Genomic DNA, 25385 nt, shown 5'->3' with positions numbered 1-25385 from the left:
GTAGTGCACGATTTGACTCACGTAGAGCTTTGAGTTTCTTGTGAGGGGGCAGTTCAAATTCCTCGTAACCAATGTGAGGTAAAAACGTTAATATCTTTGTAAGGAATTGATTTCGGTAATTTTTGTTGCACGAATCGTGTTCTACGTGAAATTCTGGTCAAGGAACATGTATCAGAATGCTTAAATTCGTACCTTGTCTAGTGGTTCATTTGATCCAAATAGTGTAAAAATTTCAAGGACAAATATTGATAACTTCTCTGAAGAATAAACATTTTATAGGAGGAAATTTGGCAACTCTCAAATGTTCATACGGCGTTATTCCTTAGCACAGCATCATTCACCCACTTCTATGTACGTTTCTCTTGTCGAGAATCAATCGAAATACGTCTACTGCCCGCAGCGCGAAGTCCTGCACGCACACACGGGTACGTATCGGCGTCTAGATGAAGTAAGCGTTTCGACGACGAAGGCACGTCACGGCGGCCAATGGCGAGCGGCCGGGGCGTCGGCGCCGACCAATGGGAGGCCTCCGTTGTGACATCAGTCCTATTTTTAACCCGGCTCTACGAGCGCGCTGCTCCCGCCGCGAAGCGCACCTCATCAGACCAGTCGTATCCGCGACGTCGACGGCTGGTGCTCTGCGCGGTCCGCCAACCGAGTTGTTTACCTTCCCCGCGTGTTTTTCACACCGTGTTTTCACATTTTCCCGAGGAAAATTACGTTACAATTTTGTTACAAACCAATTTTTAATGTAGTGACTTAAGTTACCCGTGCTACGCTTCGTGTTTTCTATTTGATCTGTTGTTGTTATACCCCGGTTCCGGAAAGGCCGGCTTGTTGCGTTGTTTATGTGGTACGCTCGAATACAAGTGCTGTAATCTTCGGGATTTTTATGGATTTTTTGAGACTATAATTTTGTCGTCGTTCAGCTGTTTTGTTTTAGTGTGGCTTTTGAGTTCGTAAAGGATTACGCAAGCTACCGTGGGATTTATGAGCACTACAGACGAAGGTAAGCAGGCATGGAAAAATTCTGATTTTCTCTTTTTATATGCTCCTCTGAGAGAAGGGGCTGAAGGCGAGACCCGTGGTTTTTCTTCAATTTTGCGAAAAAATATTGGCGAAGCTCCGACGAATCGATACTTGTGTACTGACTACCTTTCCAATGGCTGAAGATTTCCCAACATTCCAGAAATTTTACCATCCAACAAATGCGCACAGCTGACTCTCATTTTCAGATCCTACTTTCAGCCGGCTTGGCTCCACTGAAAAATTCATCGAAGACTTACGCTGATGTGGGAGGGGAAAGGTATATACTATATACTATATACCCCTATACTATGCCCCTATATATTATATAGGGACATTGCCCGTGCCCGTATGTACTATAAACTATAACTCTCTTACTACGTAATTTTTTCGAAAATCTATGAGGGACCAGGACCCCCATTGTTCTCCCTTCCTTTAAGGCTGGATGGACTTGCTGATGCTTCGTGAGCACTCTTGCAAAGGCGGAATTAGGAACTTTTTGGGAGTGGGCCAGGGGGTACCTCATTAGGGGAATCTGGTGAGGGCCACTGAAAGACATTCCACCATAGGTGGAGGTCTGTGGGACTCCATAGGGAGGTTTGTGGGATTTCTCTGGCTCCGAAGAAAACGTTTTGCTGTTCTCACCGAAAACTTGATGTAAGTACAATTTCAAAGATGGAAGACACGTTACACACTTACATACTTAGCAAAATCCCTCATATTTCTCGGGAGGGGCCACGTATATTTTTGGGGGAAGGGTTCACCCATTTCCATTTTTGAATTGCGATTACATATCAAAGTGAGGAGGGATAGTCATCCACGAACAGAATCAAACGAGCAATATAGGTATAGGTACACTGGAAAAAAAACACATTTGATCTAGAGTCCAGACTCAGAAAAACATCGACAAGGAAAAATACTCTTGATTCAATCGGATTTTTGCTGAAATCAAGAACCAAGCCTTTTAATTTGAGCGGACTTCCTTTTGATTTAAGCTTAAATCTGATCGAATCAAGAGTATTTTTTCGTGTCAATGTTTTCAAGAGTCTGGACTAGATCCAATGTGTTTTTTTTCCCCAGTGTACACAAGGATGAAAAATCATTTTGCAAATAGGAGGTTGGATGAAAAGGTACAGAAACGGCTGTTAAAATTCCGAGAAGCTTTTTATTCCTGTTCTAATAGGGAACAAGCGTCGCTACATAAGAGAAAGAGGTTCGTGGAAGGCTTTTTTGACGCCTATCCTCCTAGAGGAGCACCTCATAATCCTTTAAAAAGCTATTCTAAGGCCAAAGAAGTGAACACATTTCCAAGTTTCTGCATAGTACGAAGCAAATTCCTTTAAATTTTCAAAGGGATTTGCATAAACATTCCTCGTAAAAAATTAAACTGCCCGGTTAAATGTGGCATTAGCTGATGTTGCCTAGTTCCTTTCTGCTCAACGCGGTCCAAATGTAATTTTGTTCCCTACACTTTCCAGTCAAAAGAAGGTGATAAGTATCCCCTATTGTTCCTTACGCGTAAGTATTGAGAATGAAAAAAAAAACCCTTTGAAAGAAAAGAACTCTTTTGCAAAGTTTTGGAGGAAGTTGGGAAGTACAGAAAGACACACATGTAACTACGCCTACACCATTCACTTCCTAATTTTAGTGATTCATTTCAAAGTCCCAAAGTCATCTAAAATTTTTACCACAGAACTTTCCACGCATAGTGTCATCTTTCTTGTCAGGATACACACTGCTTGACTTAAAAGTAGGTGCTTTGCATTATCCGCTCAGTGAAAAGCTCCAAATTGGAGAAAGACATGAGAATACGAGTCGTCATTTTAAAAGCCTGTCAACTTCGTGCTCGTGAGGACCTAACTGCCGAAGAGGCATTTTTCAACGGATAAATTGCGATATTTTGAAATTAAGTTGCGATTTTTGAAAAGATTTTTCGGCGATATGATCGCCAGGATCATCAACGTTTGAGCGATTATCCTCGATGGTGTCGCAACTTCATGTTTACAAAGTCGCCTTTGGTAAAATCGGAATCTTATCTCAATTATTTATTAGGACTTTTGTTCGATAATATTGCGATGAATCGCCGTAGATAAAATCGCAATTATATTGCAAATTTATGCGATGAAATCGGAATTTATAACGATATCCAATAACATTGAGATAAATCGACATTGATAAAATCGCGATACATCCTCCGATTAAATCGCAATTTACCGCGATTGCTGCTACTTGGGTGTATAGAAACATTCCAAGAGTTCAGATATTATTGTGGACTTAATGGTGCAATTTACAAAACTTTACGTGAGATGACAGGAAATGAAAGCAGCAAAACTCGCCTGGAGAGCCGGGTTGATACTTCGAGTTTCAAACGACCCATTAAATCATATGACAAATATTATTTAAGGAGAGTAAAAAAGAAATATAACAAAGTGAACTGCCTCATCTCCTGTGTCGCTATGACCAGTTATAGCTTTCACTCACTTACAGTCAGGTTCGCATGAACGAAAGAGAACACAAAAGCATTTCAATTTCGGCAATAGGGCTAAACGAGCAATGCCGTAAAATATGGGAGAAAGGAAATAAATATAAAAAATTCGAGAAAAAAACCTATCAGGATCAGGTCACAGTTTGTTTCTCATCGATTGGGTCCCTTGACTTCAAAACATGCCCAGACCTGTTGCTCCACTATTACGGCAGATGTTGCAAAAATTCGAGGACGAGAGAACATAAAAAATATGAAATGCATTAACGATATGTCGAGCCACTTTAAAATCATTTGCTAAAAATTAGATAGGAAAATCAACAAATTTCTCTTTCACGTATCAATGTTCCCTCAGCTGCTTTCACGCCAGATGCCCATCCAGTTTTTATGACTGTAGGTCATCTTAACACTTAAATTTTCATGGAGAAAAAAATGAAATAAAGTAAACTTGTCTCGCAAATTCATATTTCTCCTTGAAATTGAAATAACATGGTATATGCAGTGCAGACATAACAGTAGTGAATAGTCTAGAATAGGTAACCACGGAAAAGAAGTCGTCTGTTTATGGAGTGAAACTACAGGAATGCTCATTTCGTTTACAAAGTTTCAAATTCTTCCCTCTCGTTTTATTTTTTCAAAGCAGAACAAACCAACCCTTTTGCTTGCAATTTTCACAGAATATTCTTTACAAAGAAAAGTAGAGTCAGGGAAGTTTACAAGGAATGACGTTCAGTATTTTCATTTAAGAAACAAAGTAAAACAGGATGTTTTACGTCTCAAACCAAGATTTGCGTTCCTATGCTGCAATGGTAAACTTTGTATCACCAAAGTTGTTTGACCTCACGTTAAAAATTATAAAAAAAGTTCTCACTTGCCCGTTAATAGATGTCGCGCTGAAGAAGCCTATCAGAAGAGAGCGAAACGTGTCCTCATTAATAAAATCAAGTAAATAGATAGATAGATGGATATAAAGATAACAGTTTTTATTTTATAACAAGGCAAGTTTTACAATAAGGTCCAACAACATCGAGGATTGGAAAACGTAAGCATTTGGCGCAAATACCGTTAGGGGAATTCCTATGCGGAGGAAATAGAAATCAATTAATGTGCAAATGAGTAATAATTTTTTAAAATTTCTAAAAATAATTGACATATTCTCGTGCGGCCTCCGAGGAGATTTTCGTTTTTATTCGTTAGAAATTATAACAAAAACTTCTCTCATTACAAGGTTTCATTCAACCACAAGTCAATGGAATCCATCGGGTTTCCTAAACAGGGAATTTGCAGGTGTCTGAAATTTGATGAACTTCATGTTAAAGTGGAAACTACTGAGTAAACTGAACACAAGAATACCCTTGGTTCATGAATTGAACAAGTGGAGAAGATATGACAAAATGATACAATCTGCTAAAATAGTGTGTTTAAATGGGAAACGCCACACATGACGTCACTAGGCGGTTCATTTTCTCACTTTTAAATCCATTTTATACTATTTCCTATATCAGAAAAAAAAATTTAAAAAATACTGTGGAATCAGCTCTTTAAGTATGTACTTTCAGATGAAGCAATACAAAACTTGCATACAAATTCTCCATTAAAGGTAGTCTTTTGGGAGGCTTCTCACACTTCAGGGAAAGAGTCATGGTCGTTGGTCATGGGGAGGTCCAGGTCCCCTCCTCACTTTTTGGAGCGACGCGGTGCGACCCCGTGAAATATGCAATAAAACAAGGCGGACCAGACTTTATTCCCTTTTCTCCCGGGGAATATTTTTTTTTATGCTCGTGTCGTTTAAGCCTTGCTCTAATTACTTCAAATGGTTACCATCATTTAAATTAGACGAGGGACAGAGCCGGGGGAGGACGGCCGGCGCGGCGCGGCGCGGCGGCACGGGAGACGATGGTTTCACCTCATTTTTTATTAACGGCCACTAAACGATCTTCCTCCTAAGTTGTCAAACTCTTCGAATTATTTCGTGGAATCCTAAAATCATGGCTTGTTTTCGAGTTTAAACGACCAATTTTCAGAGAGAATTATTTTCTTATACTACATTTTAAATACACGCACATTCTTTTTCAAACGAATCAATCTCCAAATTTAATGTATTATTTCCTTGTCCTAACTTTTAATTTTGCACTACCTTTTTGTGACGCTTATCTTTTAAATTTTTGAATTCTGCACCATATTTTGATCTCTCCTCTAAGGTGTTAATGACTCAATTGTTAAAAGCACCAAATTAACGTATCTACCAACCAACCATATATTAACGCGTAACGCCTCACAATGGATCGAGTCAATTAGAGAGGTCGGGCATGAAATTTTTGACTAAAACTGCAAATTTTGATGTTTATTTCGTCACATTATAAATTTCAAGGGGTGTTCTCAGCAGAAAATTTCACGAGGAAACGAATGGAACCACTTTTTTACCCTTAAAATTTTTTATAAACGGAGTTATAAGCGTTTAAAGCTTCCAAATTATGTTCGACCTCCCCTATTGACTCGATCCACTGTGCGCCTGGGGCGCCAAGCGCTTCGGGGTTGGGCCACAAAGCGGTGGGGAGGTGTAGCTCCCTCGTTGTGCGAATAGTTATCATGTAATTATTGGTAATTGAGCAAGATTTTATTTACGAAAAGGCCCTAGCCTTATCTGTGAGAATTTTTTCACGTTCTCAGGGGGCTTCCAATGCTGCTTAGATCGTGCAACGCAGTCCTCTAATAGTAAGTAACTTATCCGATAGTTCTACCATGCATTTTTCCCTGAATCTACTTCCGAGTTTTTTTCACTATTATGAGGTTGTAGGTAGACTTTAAATGAATTTAATCAGCCGTGAACGCTATAAAAAATTGCACAATCTTTGCAGCATTGCAAGCCTCATACGCTCTTTCACCGAAAAATGCCTCAATTATTCCCGGGTCTAAAAATTGAAAGATCACATGCGTTAATTACTTTAGTGCGGCAACACCGTTTTCTGCACGTCATTTTGTCATAACTATTGCCACGCGTGCCAGATCTCCTAGAAAAATTTAGTGTCATAGAGTTTGAATGGTTAATAGGCCCTTGTCGTTAGGGATGCACGAGGATTTATGCACGGACCCGGCAAACATGGTCGCTGACGTTTACAGCCGCTTCATTTCTGTCTAATGAAAATTATCACCGCGCTGTGAAATATTAGCTCGTCAACGGAACTGCGGGGGTCCGAAAAAGCCTGGTGCCTCTCGTCTGAGCTGAGTGTTTGCTTGCACGGATAGGTGAGCCCCCTTCTTTTCGATGAATTAGCGAGATGACCTTACACCTATAACCCAGTTATCATTTTACCTGAGGAGTCCTTATGTTCGTGAGTGCAACCGTACCTCAAAGGAACAGTTATGAAGTAATAATGAAAACACTAGGAGACAGGCCTCCTCATCAAAATATCATGGGGAAAAAAATCAAACATCAAAAAGCTCAAAAGGTAACCCATTGGGAGTTTTTGTGATATATACTTACATTCCGTCCCGTCAAAAAACAAACAAAAGCTTGAATCTTACTCCATCTGGACCACTTTTCGCAATTAGTAACAACAATTTCTAGCTCATGATAGATAGGTAGGTACCTAAAATATGTGTCATTAATTTCCCTTTGTGATCGCGAGATGATTTTATATATGAACCAGATATTGTAGTTTTGAATGGCAAAATGCAGCTCATATAGTGGTACATTGTACACTGAGAGTGCATGCAGGGTCTATAAAATATGGAAAGGCTTGAGTCGAAACGCAATGATTATTGTTCTATACCTTTTCAAGGTTTCATCTGAGAACGTAATCATTTATTTATTGACTTGTCCATTACAAAGTTTCAGTTCAAGTTCATCTACATCAACAATTTTAGGAAATTTCCATCGGGTAAAAAAAAAAAAAAAAAAAAAAAAAAAAAAATCCAAAAAATTAGCGATCATATCTGAGTAAACATGAATATACTGTCAGAGTAGGATGAAACTTTACAACATTGAAATGCAATTAAACCCTTTTGGCTTCCATCTCCTGGTAAGTTTTCTCTGGTCGGACGGGGGTAAAACAAACACCAGTCACGAAAGGTTTTAGAATTTATTTGATTGATAACTTGGACACTGTCTTTTAATGTGGGATCATTTTAATGGCCAATAAATAATAATTCAGGACAAATATCCGAAGCCAAAACGAGCGATTCTCAGAAGGACATAATAACGCATCAATTACACCAGTAACCTGGATTTCTCGGTGTTTCCTCTCGTGAAGCCTCTTGTTTTCTCTCTCCTCGGCCACCTTTATGTTTTACGACGGAAAAAACTCGTAACAATATTATCACGAGCGCTTTAACTGTATTCCTTCTATATATCATTGTAACCTAACATGACGTCCGCCATATGCTCTAATCACGACTCAAGTGCAGCGCAATAAACTCGGGAACTTGTATGAGCTTCAAGTCCGTTCTCGTTGCCGTCGCAGCCAAAGTCACCGGACCAGGATTGTAGATCTGTTTTTAGTCTCTGAATGAGTTTGAATCTAAATGAGACTGCCATGGAGCCATACTGCCGTGCTAAGGAAGAACGCCGTACGAGCCTTCAGACGTTGCCAAGTTTCCTCTGCGAAAAATCGAATTTACTGGGGAAAATGTGAATAATGTTTTCCAAAATTTTCAGACAAATTTGTACGTAATTTAATCTAAAATATTAGAAAATATCAGGTAAAAATATGCATTGATGCTGTCGAAAATACATTTTTTATCAAGGAAAATTTGGAAACTCTCTAATGTTCATACGGCGTTCTTCCTTAGTACGTCAGTATAGTGGTCGAAATGCACAGAGTAAATCGACGGTGTAAGTCGGCAATCACATAACTCGTTTGCGGCGTCTGAAAATCTCCGCCTCTATGTTATTTTTTTAAAGGAGAACAAATTGACATCATTTCTTGCAGTTTTTGCAGAATTTTCTTCGCTCAGAGTAGAAAAATGACGACAGTTTTAAAGAATTGCCGTTGAGTAGTTTTCCGTTTAAAAAATAAAGTACGATAGGAAGTCTGCGACGTCGCAAACCGAGTTACGTGATTGCCGACTTACACCGTCGATAATGGTTCAGTCCGTCACTAAGAGTCAAGGATTCAGTCTCCCTCGGGCTGATTGTTGATATTAATAGACATAGCGATAGACAAATAAGACATAGAGAAAATGTAGCGCTCCTATTGGTGGAGGCATTGAAGCGGATCGCTTAAAAAATTATAAGAGGTTTAAATTGACAATGGGGTGGTAGTAAGGGATTTTTGCAGGGTTACATAACATTTTTTCCTCAAGTGAAGTTTCGTAAAAAGACCAAAAACCTCATTAAAAAGCTCAAGAAATCATTTCTAAGGAGAGAAAACGCTATTCCAAATACGACCAATCAAAATAGCCGGCAGTCGAGATGACGTGCCAGGCGATGTCTGAAGTTGAGCCCAGCCAATCAGCAAACGCACCCTGCCTGGCTATGCCACCAGAGCTCATCAAAAATATCGTTTCAAATGGGCCCCATTTTCGGCATTTTCAAAACGGGGCTCTTCGCTACTTAAAGTTAAATACAAATCTCAAAAGCTTATTAGACTCCGCACTTTCAGAAAATGAATAAAGAAAATCCATGACCCATTCTGCCGTGCCAAGGAAAAACGCCGTACGAACCTTCAGGCGTTGCCAAATTTCCTTTGATAAAAAGCGTATTTCCTGATAAACTTATGAATATTTTCCTCCCAATTTTTCAGATAATTTTGTTCGCAGTTTCACCCAAAGATTCTGAAAATTTCAAGGTAAAATATTCATAACTTTCCTCGAAAATGAACATTTTATCGGAGGAAATTTGGCAACGCCTGAAGGTTCACACGGCGTTTTTCCTTAGCATGGCAGTACAGAACTCCCGCGAAGCCTCGGATCCATTTGACACATGTTTCCACGCTTGTACTGAAACGCGATCAGGGCTGGTTCGGCGCTGCACATCGCGAACTGCATATAAATAATATCAAGTTCGAATTTCGCGCGGTACCTGCCCCCGTGCCTTACTCACGAAACAGTGTAGCCATTTTACTAGATGGAAGTAACCGAGTCGTATTGGCGAATTGTAACTCGTCCATAAAATGGCAATCGCGGATTGGCCGTCGGATGATTTGATGGATGGAACCGCGGCGCTGGTGCAGTTGGTTATCTCATCGCTTTTCCGGGAACTTCGTGTGTGGTCCGGATTTTCCGCGCTAGTCTAAACAAATACGGAATCAAGATCGGATTTCTGGGTTTCGGAAAGCTGCGCGCGCGCGCTCTCCCGCTTTCCAGCCTTCGATATCGGAGTGGCAAAATTTCACGAAAAATCAAATCATGAAGTTTCACGAAAAGTCAAATCGTGAGATTTCACGAAAAAGCGAATCATGAAATTTCACGAAAAATCGAATCATGAAATTTCACGAAAAATCGAATCATGAAATTTCACGAAAAATCGAATCATGAAATTTCGGGAAAAATCGAATCATGAAATTGCACGAAGAATCGACTCATGAAATTTCACGTAGAATCGAATCATGAAATTTTACGAAAAATCGGATCATGAAGTTTCACGGAAAATCGAATCATGAAGTTTCACGCAAAATCGAATCATGAAATTTCACGAAAAATCGAATCATGAAATTTCACGGAAAATCGGAATTTCACGTGAAAAAGTTCAGCACGGTATCTGCGACACTTGAATTCACTGCATTTGCAAGAAGGAATCCACTATACTGGCTCATCCCGAAAACACATATCCGCATTGAGCAACTAACGGCATACGGCAACTAACGGTATGCCGTTTCTGTGATGAACTGAAATAGTAGTTCCTCGTTAAGAAGTATAATCCAAATGCAGTTTCTTCCCTTTTTTCAAGTGCTCATTTTTTTGGATGGTCTTGATTTTTCACTACCGCGAAAAATCAAATCATGAAATGTCACGTGAAGAAGTTCCTGCGACATTTAATACACCGCGTTTGCAAGGAGGTACCACTGCTTTCTGGCTCATCCCGAAAAACGCCTACCCGCATTGGGCAACTAACGGCACGTATGCTTTTTCTGTAATGAACCGAAATAGTAGTTCCTCGTTAAAAAAAGGATAATCCAAATTCACCTTTTCCCCTTTTTTCAAATGCTAATTTCTTTTTAATGCTCTTGATTTTTCACTGCCTATGTATCTTACATTTGTGGGGGAAAAAAAAAACAAGGAGAAAGGAGTGTGAAGTTATCATTGTTAATGCTAAGATGAATACTCACAAACCAAGCAATTTGCGTTGAGCTGATTATCCGATCCCATAAACTGAGAGGTGTCCAGAATTAATTTCAGATGACTGTAAGAGATGCTGTTGCAGAAATTCGGTAAAACCAATTATGATTTGTTTCACTACCAATCAATTATTAAGATAGATAGATAATTAACCATATAATGCTTGAAATTGCTTCAGGCGATCAATCAATTGACGCGCACTGAACCGAGTCAATAGGAGAAATCGGATAAAATCTATAAACTTTGAAAGCTTATATTTTTAGGAATACGAAACAAAAAAGGTCAAGTGTGAATTAATTGGATTTTTTGTGCAATTTCCATTCAGAAACATCCATTGAAATTGAATTTGTGACGAATGTAACATCAAAATTTGAAATTTTAGCCAAATATTTCATGCCCGACCTCTTCTACTGCCTCGTTCCATGTGCGACGTCGAGACAGATATTTCATAATGTAGGTCTCCTCTGATTCTTTCAACAATGGGAAACCAAAATATTCTATGTAAAATCAAGATCCAAAAATTAGACACAAAATGTAAATATCTTTTGGAAATTTCGAAATTAGGATGGTGCAAAGAAATTTCGCTTCGTTAGAAATTTTAAACTTGGTAAAATTGGTAACACTGTGCAATGCAAAACGGATGAAAGTCGTCTTCTGTGTATTGCACTAATTTCACTCCTAGAAATATGACGTAATCGGTGGGGTTCGATTTCCCCCGCTTCTCCCCCCATTGCCCCTTCTCTTATATATACTTATTGACGGCGCGGCGCCTCGGGGTGGGACAAGGCTGATCAAATAAAATTCTGTTATAAGATGTTATAGATCCAACGGTTTTGTGCTTTGTTATTCAGTCTTGATCCGTTTTTTCTATGCATGCTTTCACCTACTTTTCTCTCCTTATTTATCTCCTCTGTCAGTCAGAAAATACTCTTCAGTCATTTTTGATCAAACAAATTTGGATCACTGTTTTTCTATGAGGAGCGCTACTCTCTTATTACATCTACGCAACAGAAATGTCAGAATTAGTCTTAGAATCACGTTTTTTGATAAAATTTCTACTTAAAATTAATTGCCAATCGGATATTACTTTTTTTTTACTTTTTTATTATTTTTTTATTTACTTTTTTTCTATATTTTAAGTTCAACTCTTCTTTCAATCTATTACATTTTTGGTATAAATAAAAAAATTTTCTCAGATGCATTTTTCCATCTGAATTCATTATTTATTTTAAATAGTACCTGCATCATATTGTAGACTTGCTCATTCAGCAGAGTCTTCATACTATGATCATTCAATAGCGACGAATTGCAAGTAAATAGCTACATTTATTATTATCCAAAAACGAAGATCACGTATTTAATATTAAAAAGCTGTATTATTTCAATTCATCGTAATTGAATTGTGCTTTGAATATTTGAAATTCTATTCCAAAAACTTCAGCAAAATGAAAAAGCTTAGCATTAAATCTAAAAGAGAAGCAAAATTTGATATAAAATAAGTTAACAGCAATGCATCTCATAGCGTCTCTCAAATTTTTGATTGAGTTTCTCAGAAAAGCTGCCTTGTACAGTGTTACATCCCTAATTCCCTAAATCGGCATAACGCGGCTTCATTCGTCAAAGAGCAAAATGGCCTCAGACACGCCCATTGGCGATTACTCCTTCGATAACGTGTAATACATTCAAACCTAATTTGTTACCGTTATTATACCGAGAATGGTGCGTAGTGTGAATTTCATAATAAGCTGCCAGGCTAATTAGATAAATTAATCTTGATAATCAATTCTCTCTTGTGTTCTTTCGAATTATACCTATATATATAAAGTCGCTTTATAACGCACTCTGGCGTTCTACGACACCCAAGCGCCACATATGCCTGTCTTCCCAGAGGTTATCGGGCAACTGACACCGCAACATCTCTTTGTCAACGCCCTGCCGCCAACCCTTTACGGGACGTCCCCGTCGCCTCTTCCCAGGTGGTACCCAATCCAAAACTTGTTTGGGCAACCTCTCCTCCGACATTCTTTGCACATGTCCATACCAGCATAACTGCCTGGACATGACGTCGTGCACGATATCTTTCTCAACCTTCATCACCTGGCGAATTCTCTCATTACGGACACGGTCCCGTCTCGAAATGCCGGCAGATCGCCGCCAAAAATCCATTTCAGTTGCCCTCAACATTTCTTGCGTTCTTTTCGTCAAAGGCCACACTTCACTACCATAGAGCACGATACTTTTAACGATGGCGTCATATATCCGGTGCTTGTTTGCCTTTGAGATGCTCTGATCCCAGAGCACCCCGTTCAGCATCGCGATGGCTCTCCTGCCCTGGATGATCCTGTCCTTAATTGCTCTATCCATCCTTCCATCCTGATCGAGCCAAACACCGAGATACTTATACTCGTCACACTCTTCGATGCGCCGTCCATCCTCAAGCTCTATGCTTTGCCGTTGATGCGCTGCTCCCACGACCAGCTTCTCTGTCTTGGACACACTAACGTCCATGCCCCATTTCCGATATTCTTCGACCAACTTCCGCGTCATGTAATCTGCATCTTCCTCATCTTGAGCTACAACGATCTGGTCATCGGCAAAGCATAGAGTATAAAGGGTCTGCCCATCAAGGAGTGGAACGCCCATTCCTGCAACCTTCTTTTTCCATTCCTCTAAAACGTGCTCTAGGTATACCTTAAATAGTGTTGGTGACAAACAACAGCCTTGTTTTAGCCCTTTTGTGACGAAAAAACCTCCGGACAACTCTCCACGACATTTAATTTTTGCTATCGTCCCGTTATAAAATGATTTAATTGCCCCCACAAGTCCTTTGCTAAAACCCCTTTTTTCCAAGGCTTCCCAAAGCTTCACTAACGGCACGCTGTCATAAGCTTTCTGAAGATCCACAAACACCAAGTGCAGCTCCTGGCTGACCGCCCTTTTCTTCTCGATGACCTGGGTAATGGTGAACAAATGGTCGACGGTAGACCTACCGGCTCTAAAACCAGCCTGTTCTTCGGCTTCCTGGCCGCTCCAAACCTCTTCGACCTTTGCCTTGAGAATTTTACCGTAGACCTTGCTCAAGGTTCCTGTGACCGATATACCTCTGTAGTTGTCGCAATCTTGCTTACTACCTTTCTTATGACTGGGAGTAATCCAAGATTCCTTCCAATCCTTTGGTATTTCGGAACCATGCAAACAGTCTTGCATAAGTTTCCTCAGATGTTCAAATAGTTTACCGGTACCACATTTTATCAACTCCGCCGGTATACCCCCAGGTCCAGGAGCTCTGCGAGTTTTCAACTCCCTCACAGCCTTCACTACATCTTGGAGCTGGATCTCCACGTTGGAATCTTCTTTAGTGCTTATGACTCCGCCTTGAAACTCGGGTCGCCTCTCCGTTAATAAATCTTTAAAATAGTCCTCCATCTTGTCAATTGGTATCGGAGATATGATGTCGCGCATTTTATTCCGTCGCAACCCTTTGATCACTTTCCAGCCTTCCGTACTTTTCCGGCCTCCAAGGTAGGTATTTATCTTCATGCAGCTTTCTTCCCAAGCCTCATTTTTCTTCCGAGTGATTACCCGACGGACTCTTGCTTGAGCCTGTCTGTACATGATTTTATCATCCAACTTTTGGGAAGAGAGAAACTGATGATACCTATTCCTTTTCACATTTATTTCCTCCTCTACCTCCGCATCCCACCAGTACGGTTTTCTGTTATCATTTTTTTGATCAGAAACCCCCAGGGCCTCCGCTGCCGCCGAGTGAACGCAATTCTTAATGAATTCATACCGCTCTTCCGTACTGCCATCGCATGCATCTCCTAACTTTTCATCCAGGCGCTTTGCGTACAGAGCCTTGACACTCGGGTGCTTTAGGCTATCGATGTTGTACTGAACTTGATGTACGCGTTGTCGCTCCGGTTGTTGATTGTCGCCTTGATCGTTCTGCGACACACGAGCGGGAAAGGCTACATCCGCTCTGAGGAAATAGTGGTCACTACCGCAGGAGAGTCCTCTACATACCCTCACCTGCTGGATCTTCAGGTTTGTTACCTGTTTAACGAGCACGTAGTCAATGATGGATCTTAAGCCGCGGGTAGGTTGGACCCAAGTATATTTGTGAATATCCTTGTGTTGGTAGAACCCGTTCAATACTTTTAATTCCCTCTGCTCGCAAACGTCGATAATGCGGCTTCCGTTGTCGTTCACTGTAACTTCACCGAACGGGCCAACGATTTTACTGTTAACCCGGGATCCCGTTCTTCCATTTAGATCTCCCAACACAAGGACTTCTCTCCCAGGTCCTACCTTCACTACCTCCTCGTCCAGTTCTTCAAAAAACTGATCCTTAAGTGCGATGGTAGCATCATCATTGACCCCGTATACCCCCAAAACAGTGACTCTGTGACCGTGCATAGTTAGGTTCATCTTAATCATGCGAGCGTTGATGGCTTCCCAGTTCTTAATATTTTTTCGAAATTTTTTGCGGATCAGAATTGCGACACCCTGCTGTGCACGCTGATGTTTTGGCACTCCACTGTAGAATAAATCATAGTCCCCAAGGCTCTCTGATCCGTGGCCTTTTTTCTTCGTTTCCGTTATTACCGCCACGTCGATCCCGTTGTTCTTTATCTCCGATACCACTTCCGTCAGTTTCTTGGAAATGCCTTGCACATTCCAAGTACCAAAAGCGAGGGTCGTTTTCCGTAATCTAAGTCGAAGAGTCCGTTTGTTTCCATGGTTACCGAGGCATATGTTATTGGGTTTTTTGACATTGTACATTTTTTCCGAGGATCGGGGAGTCAGCCCAATGCCCCAACCCCCAACCTGGAGGACCAGGGTTTGATTTCGGAGTTACCTCTCCTAGACAGGTTGCTTTCACTACAGCTAAGAGCCCTGTCTACCCACCCCCTTTGAGGCAGGGGCTACCAGCTGGGGTCCGCAGGATTGCTAAACCTGTGACAGTACAGTCCCCCATACGGTTTCGAATTATACCTACTTTCCCAATAAAACAGAGGTAACATTATTTCGCGGTTTGTACTAAAATCGACGTCAACATAATATTACGCATGCCACATTTTGTAAATCATGCACGAATTTACAATGTATACGTCCGGTGAATAACTACCTACGAATTCTATTTTAAAAAAATATTAGAGGTGATTCAAGACAAGAAAGTGAAAATTCCGGCAGTGTTGTCCGCAGATATTACAAATTATGAATAAAAACTATGAACATGGTATTTCCTGTTCATTCTCACTATCTATCACTCAATTACAGGCTCAATTCTGTTTCCTGCACTTTGGAATTTTTTCATCTCGTTATCTGTTTGAAAGTTATCTTCGGTCAAGAGGTTATACCTGTTACTTTAAAAAAGTAATAAATATTCATAATCAATAAGGTGTCTGTTTTTGCAAAGGCGTTACGGATTTTTGCCTCTATTTTCTCCTTTTTCTAGCTCTTTTTTCTGTAAGAGATAACATATAATCTGATTAATTATCTGTCTAGCTCGCTGCTCATTTGCCTGAAACACTGAGATCAATTGATCGGGTTTGTAATTCTTTTTTTTACAAATGCGATTGACCATACTGATACTAACTGCAGTCTAGAGGTATACAAAAAATGTGCTCAACTTATTTGGACTCGATAGATCGATTTTAAAAAGCTGTTAAAGTCTCGCTAGTCTATCTATTCGAGGTTAATCTTCAGCATGTGTCTTTCGTTGCCGCAGCACTGCGAAAGTAAAAAGTAGAAGTAGAGACAACCCAAACAAATTAAAGAGCCCATAAATCATTTTTAATTAATGCTATGATGAAATACCCAAATAGGCCGTTTTAAGCATAACATTGGCGAACTACCATCACTCTTTGACTATATTTGCACTCATTCCTACCAGTCCCCCTTCAATAGCCTGATTAGGCAATATGACTTGCTTGAGAGCTGTAATAGATGCTTGCGGAAGGTTAGCAAGGCTCATTCTTTTCGAGCATAGCATCTACAATCACTTTCTTACAGGATGTGTTTTCATTCAAACCAATTCCCTTCCAACATCTTGCTTGGTCAGTGTGAGTTTCTTGAGAACAGAAATAGTTTCTTGCAGAGGAGTGCTTAATATTCATCCTTTTCTAGCTCAGGACCAGTAGGCTGATAAAATCTACTTATTGCGTCAAACGCTCATTCTAACCAGATTGACTTAAAAAATGTACCCAGACAATCAAAGAGACTTAAAACAAATGTTCTTTCTTCGGCCAATTTTGTAATTAACTTTCTCGCCATTCTTATCATTTGCTGATGATTTCCTCGTGGCAGAACTATTTATCCGGGGCCTAAATCTTTATCTGTCGCAGACAATAGTCAAATCAGGCATTTTATTAAATGCCTGATTTGACATTGCAGATGGCCGAATTTTGACAGTTGGCGGAATTGTGTAAATTTATCGTAAACAGAACGAATTTTCAATACTTTGAAAAATAACTTATCAAATCTACGACCTCTTTCCCTCTTTAAATGCTTCTCATAAGTATAATCAAATGTTAAACGTTAAAAATTCTGTATTTAATGACACGCTGAAAATTTTAAAGTACATGTTCGTTCAGAAGCTAAAACTCATTTAAAATGCTATTTGGACCGCGTTAAACAGAGTAAAGGAACCAAGCCACCAGCTGTTGCCGAATTTACATGCAATTGGGCGATTTAATTGTTTAGATGAAAACGGTTGTGCGGATTTTTGTGCGAATTTCGGTGAATTCTCAACATATTACGAAGAAAATCCCTAAAACTTTTCAAAAGGAATCCGCTCAAACGTTCTCTCGTAAAAAATGAAATTGCCCAGTTAAATTTAGCAATAGTGAATAAGGCTTGGTACCTTTTTGCTAAACACGGTCTATTTTATGATGCACAGCTTAAAAGGGATTTCTCTCTTACAGGAGCAGTGAATTATTTTGTCTATAATAGAGTACCTGTATAGCGAGAGTATGGACAGATGTAAAACTCCGAAAATCCATCAGGCCTTCACCGATGCTTCTGCGAATGAAGTTAGGGCCCAGAAATGCAGCCAACCTATGAATGTCACTTATCCAAAACGATTTACTAATATTATTGTTACGAACCGTTGTTTATGAAGCACGTATTTGACTCAGTTTTTGAATAAATTTACTCATTTTTGCGGAAGAACGCTCATTTCTGTACATTCTTGGCCATCTTGGTTAGAGTTCAAATTTGCAGACTGGCAGTGTTTGTGTGTTAGGAGTTGGTTAGAAGGATGGCTGCACTTTCGGGCCCTAAGACCTCCATGAAGCAATCTGTCCATACTCTCGCCGTACAGGTACTCTAGTCTATAATAACGAAAGAATCAAAATTTCAATCCAAGTGAGAATATTTGTCTATTGCCAAGGCATCCGACAAAATGCCTGATTCTACTAATCGCCTGTGACATATCTAATTTCCTCGGTGAGCGTCGGGTGAAGGCGTTCCGTCGTGCGACCGGGGGAGGGGGTCCGAAATTTCGGCGAAGGTGTTTTGACGCGGGAAAGCATAATGCGCAAACGGCGTCAAAACAATGGCGCAGTCTTGGAGGATCAAAACAGCATCCGAAGAGAGCCGAAAGCGAGGCGTCACGATTCGATATTGTTTCGGCTGCCACAAGACGTCACGACCTGGCAGACGAGCCTCAAACACTTCACTTTTCACGCACTCACAAGATGAGTCTCCGTCTTTTCCGCTACAGCCGTTGTTGTCGTTAGGAGCCACCAAATCCCCTTTCACTCTTCACCGAAAAAATATTCTCGGCCTTTTTACCAAGGTCCGTTGGTACCTTTACCATCTCACTTTGTTTACCAATTATTGGTAATTTTACCAAGACCGACTGGTAAGCTTACCTAAAAACCGGTATTTTTACCGTTTTTTTCTTTTTACCATCACCCTTTTTTTTACCAATTATTAGTAATTTTACCAAGACAGACTGGTAAGCTTACCTAAAAACCGGTATTTTTACCGTTTTTTTCAGGTAAGAATACCACTTTTATTGGTAATCAATTCCCGGTAACTTTGCCATTTTATCTCGGTAATTTTACTACAGTCGATAAAAAATATTGGCGTTTTTACCAAGGTCCAGTAAAATTACCGAGAAAGCTCATTAATTTTACCGAGATTCTCGGAAAAATTACCAATTCCATAAATGGTAATTTTACCAAGAAAAAACTGGGATCAAATAGAACCCTGAATTCTTGGTAATTTTACCCTTTTCTTAGTAAATACACCGAGATTTTTTTTCAGTGTTGTTCGGTTGCCGAGGGAGGCCCTAGAAGAAGGGATTCCTATCCGAGTGTCGGAGTCGTGTCTCAGTAGAGTGCGTCAGCGCGGGCTGATATTGAAATTGATAGACAAAACTATATAGACAAAGAAAACAAAAGTCATATGGAGGTACAAACAAGAGGTATACAAAAGGTATAGGCGCTATGAGTTTCACGCCGACGACCGTTGCTGAACACACTGTGTTTAACGCATGCAATGCGTGAAGTATTCACGCAGTCTTGTAGGCGCTATGATTTCCACGCCGACGACCGTTGTTGGACGCACTGTGTTTGACGCAATGCGTGAAGTATTCACGCAGTCTTGTAGGCGCTATGCGTTTCACGCTGACCGCACCGTGTATGGCGCAATGCGTGAAGTAGGTATTCGTGCAGTCTTGTAGGAATGTAGGCGCTAATATGTGTTATATGCCGACCGCCGCGCCGAGGGCCCCAAAATTAGAAATTAGTATATAATACTCTCAGGAAATGAAAGATTTTGTTTGTAATTTTTTCTCCAAATCCGATTTCTTTTATACCTACATTTACAAAAATTGCAAAATTTGCCGCCTCCTAGATTTGCCGCCATGGGCCGCGGCTCATTGGCCACCCCCTTAATCTGGCCCTGCATAAAAGTAGTCGGTTAGTTTAGGTTAAGTTAGGTTAGGTCAGGTCAGAAGAAATCTGGCTATGTAGGCGTCCGGTTAAGTTAGGTTGTTCTAACGCAGAGATGCGATTGTCCCACTACTATTGTCAACAGGATTAAGTGTTACGAAATTTGTTTTAATACAAAAAATCAGAGTTTTAGCTCTCGAGAAGAAATGTTGAAAATGGTCGGAGAAACGTTTGTCTCTCCCAAGTTGACTGTGTAGGCAACTGATGCAGATCCTCCATTGGTACGGAATTTTGTGATGGATGGAAATGGTCATGGTCCTACAGCTGAAAATATGCTATTAATCTGTGGTATGGAGACCCTCTTATAAAAATTGAAAATCAAAGTTTTGACTTCATTGCGTAATGGAAAGAGAAAAAGAGAGAAATTCGTTTTAATTGGAGCCCACCAAAACTTTCTAAAAACTCTAAATCTTGAATTTGAATAAAGATCCTGACAATGAAAGTACGAAAATCACTGAACTTTGTAGGAAAACGCGATAAAAAGTTACAGGAAATTCCATGCATCAAGTTTGCATGCTCAATAAAGAAGATGATACCGCTGCAACGTAAGTAGGCGATGGTCATCCATGATTTTATGCACTTGGCATGTAAGTATGTCGTACCAAAAGAACATCGGCACATCTACAGGGATAGAAATCGCTCTCTCAAATCCCTCGCTTTAAATTTTTGTTCCACAGGAAGGTCCGTTTCAGGCCCACGGGTAAATATTTTACAACGCTGAAAAAATGAGAACATGCATAGTTAAAACGAATATATCTGCATTATTTTTAGAGCAGCTTCTGTACAGCTCTGCAATATGTATACCGATCATGACCTGAGTCTATGTTTTGGCTGTGCGGAAGCTGAGAAGAGCTCTTCAGATACCTCAAGCAGCATTGACTGCATGTATTTGCTAAACCCCTTCAGCTGCCCCTTCTACTCGCTGCCTCTTGACCATAAACGTTGCCGAGTTGACAATATTACCGTGCTAAGTATACAAATCGTTACAAAAAGAGAAAGAATTAAGTTAGGTTTTCACAAACGATTTTAGAGATTTGCGGATGAAGTCGGCCCAAAGGAATGGTTGAGTAAGATTTTCAAACTTTGCGCCATGCCGATTGCAAAATGTACGCCTTGCATGATACTCAAATATATTAATTCTTTTACACTTAATTCAGATTCATAATGGTAACACTCCATGTACACGAGTAAGTTCCCTCACAAAAGCCAGAGGGGACTTACAAAACCTTTTACATACTTAGCTTGTTTGGAAGAATTTTCCAATATCAAAAATTCATTGAAAAGCACTGCATCTAGCCTCTCTGAATCGATCCATTCGACCATATTTTACATACATACATTCTAGTCGCTTTACAGCGCGCTCGGGCGCTCTGCGACACCTAATCGCCATCCTTGCCTATCGATCCAGAGGTCATCTGGTAGATGGCATCTTGTGATTTCATCTTGAATGCCACCAATCCACGATTTTGCTGGGCGTCCCCTACGTCTTCTCCCAGGAGGAACCCAATCTAGCACCTTCTTAGGCAACCTATCACCCGCCATTCGTTGAACATGACCATACCAGACAAGCTGTTTGGTCATAATTTCATGCACGATGTTCTGCTCGGCGTTCATGATCTCACGGACTCTTATTTCGACCATATTTTTCAAACCTTAAAATAAAATCCAGAGTAGGTACTTCAGTTTTTTATCTACGTCGATTCCAATCAATTCTACCAAAGCCCCAAACTAAACCTCGAATTTCAGTGCAAGTTTTTAGAAAATAATCTCCAGGCTCAGTTTTCCCCACGGAAAATCGAGGGGGTTGGAGGACAAGGTGCATAAGTGCAGTTTTTGCTGTTTCGAGAAATACTTGTTCGAAGGTTCAAAATTACATGGATCCTTATGGTGAAAAGAAAGTTCAAACTGCCTCTTTGACGCTTGAAAATTGGAATTTGGGAGTGAATTTTTCACAGCATATGCATTAAGACTGGTTATACTTAATATCATTAATATCTCAACTTTTTTCGAAAACTGCACTTATGCGCCTTGTCCTCCAAGCCCCTCTATCCAAAAAAGAAATTTCATAAATAATTACTTTAACAGCTAAGAATCACATTACTGAGTATTCCAACCGAGGAAATCTTTGAATTGTGTGTTGAACCGTCTTAATTGGGACACCCTGTACCCCGATCCTTCCGGGCTTGAGTTGCGACATCTCAAAGCATATGCTGCATTTGAGTACCACACTCACATAAAACGATTAGCTGTGATGCATTTATCTTGCACATACGCACTTCAGATGTCAAGCATCAGCCATGAGGGTACGGGAGGTGAAAGAGGTAGGGTTTCTTTTTTTCTCCGATGGCGGAAGTTCGTTTGAACTGAAGGAAAGTATGTTGCACAGTGAAGTATCACTTCTAGTGACAAAAAATTGCTTTATCGCTTATTGATACATTGTACTGATTTGATTGAGATGTGACCTTGATCGTAGAACGTAAAAACTTTTTCACCGTTGTTTAAAAAATGCTTTCCGCTGTGCCGCTGTCGAGAAGGTTTAATTACGCTCCATACACCTTGTAAATTCCATCGTACTGAGATAAGATAACGCGCCCCCATTCACCATCGTAAACACAGATGCACCTCGGATTGATTGCATCCCAGTGGCGTGGCGTGAATTGCAATATATCGATTGTTATGTCATTTAAACCTATGGCAAAGAATCGATTATTAAGCTGTTCGCTGCGAACACCCTGTTTATCGATACTTTTCCATAGGTTTAAATGGCATATAACAATCGATATATCGCAATTCACGCCACGCCACTGTTGCATTCCATTCACTCGCGTGCATATTATGCCGTGCTGAGTAAAAACGCCGTATGAGCTCCCTGGCGTTGCCACAATGCCACATAAAGATTTAAATTTGTGAAAATCGAGGGGCTTGAAGGACAAGGCGCATAAGTGCAGTTTCTGCGATTTCGAGAAATATTTGTTCCAAGTTTCGAAATGGATCCTTATGGCGGAAAGAAAGTTCAAACTGACTTTTTAATACTTAATTATTGGAATTTGAGAGCGCATTTTTCACATAATACGCATTACGACTAGTTTTTTTTAAAAAATAATAATATCTCAATTTTTCAAAAACTGCACTTATGCGTCTTGTCCTCCAAACCCCTCAATTATGAATGTTTATCCTCGAATTTTTCAGAGATTTCTATTACGAATCAATCTAGAGTATGTACTTGGAAATTTCATGGAAAATGTGTGTCAGTTTTCAAGCGTTTCAATCCGTTTTTAGCATTGATTTTAAATGTCCCCTCATCGTATGACAATGTGCAGTTTTCTTGGCTTGCGTCGTTCCCGTGGATAACAAAAATTTTCTTTGGATCCCATGGACGAGGCCGGGCAGGCGAAACGGAAACAAATATCGCTGAGCGAGCGAGTGATGCAGCGGATACAAAGCTCTCACACGGCGCGGCGCACAGTGGACTGAGTCAACAGGAGCAGAGGTCAGACGAAATTTGGAAACTTTAAGAGCTTATAACTACGTTTATACAAAACAGTATGGTTCTAAAAGTGATTCCGTTGGTTTCCTCGTGAAATTCGTCTTGGAAAACACCCCTCGGAATTTAAAATGTGACGAAATAAACATGCAGTTTTAGTCAAAAAGTTCATGTCCGACCTCTCTGATTGGCTCGATCCACTATGCGGCGCGGCGCACCGAGTGACCGATAGCGAGGTGATTAAACAATTTTACTGGCACATAACGTGTTAATTTTGCAGCGAAATGGAATGCCCCGGCCAAGCCATGGGATGCGCGCGGGACGCTTTTATGTGTTTCCGCCAGAGGTGAAAACCTCCGAGTCGAGGGTTGCCAACTATAGCAATTTTATTGTTCGCACAGTCGATGAACATGAACGGAGATAGAAAAATTTTGTTTGAAGGGCAAGGGCACATTTACCCTCTACAGCGAGCCGATTATTGAAACTGATAGACAAAGCTATAGACAAAGAAGACATAGGGAGTATAGAGCGATCCTATTGGTTGACACGGTTGGTTCTTATAGACTAAGGAAGAAAATGATGGACTGACTGTCGGGTCTTTGGTGGGTTGCCGTTCGTTAGTCCATTACCTACCTCCTATGTCCATTGCCACCACCCGCTTCCACCAATAGGATCCCTCCAAATCCCTTTTGTCGTCTTTGTCTATAGCTTTGTCTATCGGTTTCAATAATCGGCATGCAGGAGTCTATTGATATTGAGCAGCTATATACAATTCACATACATTTTCTGGGGAGGGAAACCAGACGTCTGCGAGCTAATTATTGAAATTGATGGACAAAGCGATAGACAAAGAAAACATTGAGAACAGGAACGATCCTATCGGTTGGAACGGGTAGTTGTCATAGACTAATGGGGAAAATGATGGGAAATGACCCTATCTATAGGGTCTCTCGCGGGTTGCTATTAGTTAGTCTATTACTTGCCTTCTTTGTCCATTGCAATCGCCCGCTTGCACCGATAGGATTGATTCATCTTCAGTGTGTCGTCTCTATCTATTGCTTCATTTATCAATTTCAATAATCAGCCTGGGGGACAGAGTCTCCCCCAAGACCCCTTAGCTGTGGGGTAAGTTCATTCTTTTGAAGAGGTCTGGGCTTTCTTCTGACTTAGTAGCGTAATGTTGAAAGCCTTAGTGAAAAAACTTGTAATTTTGATCGTGACGTTCCAAATGTCTGCTCATTATGTATGTACCATTATTTGATCTGATAGATCTCCTCTCTCCTTGGTGAAAAATGGCATCGCTGGGGCAAATCTCGCAATGAGCCATCATCGCCGAAAAGGATTGTTTAAATTGTAAAAAAGATAATGACCGGTAATTACTCGACAGGTTTTGATTATTTTTATGGGGAAGGTGGGTGATTTATATCAAGTTTTCATCGATTCGCGGATTTATGGGCGGCACGGCGTCCATAAGATCGTTCCTCGAACTTCGTTGTCGCTCCGACTTGATTCATTCGAACGCGGGCCGCGGAACTTCTGCTAATGGACAAACGCGATGCTGCTTTAAGTGGATCCACGCTTTTGCACTATTGAAGAACGCCGTATGACCATTCGCACGTCGTCAAATTTCCCCCGATAAAATATTCACCCCCGAGTAAATTCATAAGTAACTTCCTTTGAAATTCTCAAACGCACTGCCTGTTATTGCGAGTTTAGTTTTTTGAAAAATTCAAGGAAAAATTATTTGCCAAAATCTCCAAAAACTCGAATTTTGTGGGGAGAAATTCGGCAACGACCGAGTGTTCATCGGTGTTTTCTGACAGCGTGCGGCTTGTGCAGGTACGTGCCTACATGCCCGCGCTACGTGTCCTGTTCAATACTTAGCATGAGAGTGAAGTTCTGGATGTAAATTTTAAATTTATGTCTTCTTACCGGTATGAACAGTTTTATTTAATTGCCACGCTGAGATGGGGAGGACGAGTACACGGCACACGGGTTGTATCTGTTATTACCGCGATACAGGCAATTTGCGCTTGGATCCCCGCAACATTTTTCTACTTAGAACATGTGAACATGTGTGCACATGTCATCGACTCGGTGCAGTAAAACTGATCGAAACGGGCCGGCGATTTTTTCATCGTCTCTTGCA

General features: G+C 40.5%; 1 protein-coding gene across 1 annotated transcript in view; it reads left to right on the top strand.

Moving 5' to 3' along the window:
* The first annotated feature begins 575 nt into the window (after positions 1-575).
* Positions 576-25385, top strand: part of LOC109043279 (Activating transcription factor 3) — a 111704-nt gene continuing 86894 nt past the window's right edge. Inside the window, exon 1 of the mRNA XM_019060426.2 lies at positions 576-1009. The gene's annotated coding sequence lies outside the window, so the exon portion shown is untranslated. The remainder of the gene's footprint in view (positions 1010-25385) is intronic.

The sequence above is a fragment of the Bemisia tabaci genome, unplaced genomic scaffold (genome assembly GCF_918797505.1).
Source record: "Bemisia tabaci unplaced genomic scaffold, PGI_BMITA_v3".
NCBI lineage: Eukaryota > Metazoa > Arthropoda > Insecta > Hemiptera > Aleyrodidae > Bemisia > Bemisia tabaci.
This window is presented reverse-complemented; position numbering and strand designations above follow the sequence as displayed.